This window comes from Petaurus breviceps, unplaced genomic scaffold, assembly GCF_028583685.1.
Source record: "Petaurus breviceps papuanus isolate PSGF00001 unplaced genomic scaffold, PetGlider_PUasm1.0 98, whole genome shotgun sequence".
In the NCBI taxonomy this organism is placed as follows: Eukaryota; Metazoa; Chordata; class Mammalia; order Diprotodontia; family Petauridae; genus Petaurus; species Petaurus breviceps.
The window spans coordinates 27903762-27904938 of NW_027187460.1; positions in this window are offsets into that span (position 1 = coordinate 27903762).

Sequence of the window (1177 nt, forward strand, 5' to 3'; positions counted from 1 at the left end):
AAATTATCATAACTTCAAACTGTGAAGTCAAAAACATGTCACCACTACATGCAATTCATTATTCACACTAATCTCAGACCTGGCTGTAAAATACATAGGATTACAAAGGAAATCAACTATATGGAAATAAAGATGTAATTTTTTTCAATCAAGTTGACAGACCCCCTGAAAATTCTCCACAGACCCTTTGGAGTTCTGAGGATGCCGGGTTAAGATTCCCTGCTCTATTTGAACCATCTTAGTTTACAAGTGACAGAAGGAAAAGGAAATGGCAAACCACTCCAACATTTTTGCCAAGAACACCCTAAATGGGGTCATGAAGATCTTGTTGGACATTACTGAAAAATGACTCAACAACAAAATTAACGGGTGAAGGATATCACCAGGGAGAAGTGAAATGACGGGGGACTCGAACCCAGGGCTGCCTACAGGTCAGGTGTTTATCCTGCTCCATCATGGAGCACTACATTAATGATGGCTGACAACTTTGGGGAGGGGTGTGAAATTGTCATTGGGACCCATGAGCCTCTTAATAAAAGAGACGCTACATAAGTGAGAGATAGACATTGCATCCCTGGGAAACAGTGTATTACATGACTAAAGCTGAAGGTGATATCCCTGCAAAGTGCTCCCCAGCCTAATCTATAATTGGAAACCTGGGAGTCTGCAAATTGTGGGCTGTGGGAATCTTCTGTCATAAAACTTTCACTCAGAAGTGCCAGAACTCAGCTGAGCAATTAAGAATTCTTTTCAGGAGATCAAAGGACTGGCTGAGGTTATCTCAGGAACCCTCCTACCCTTGCGGAGAGGAAGGCAGGAGTCAGATCTCATTATCCTCATTTCACAGATGAGAAAAGGAGGCTTCCTGGTGACTAAGTTCCTTGCCCCAAGCAAGCAAGCAAGGGGTGAGACCAAGAACAGGAGCTCCATTCACCTTATTCCCAGGCCACAGTCCATCCAGGGACCCTCCTCATTTTGTCGGGGCTCTCTTCTGCTGTTTGAGAATTGAGTCACTGCATTCTGCCAGAATCCTGGATTGTTCTTCGTCCTGTATTGTGCTTTAGAACTATGTCCCTTCTCCCTCCTTCCCTCCCCCCCCCCCCCCCCCCCCCCCCCCTCCCCCCACCCCCACACCCACCACCCCACACACCCCAACCTCCCCCCCTCACAACCCCCC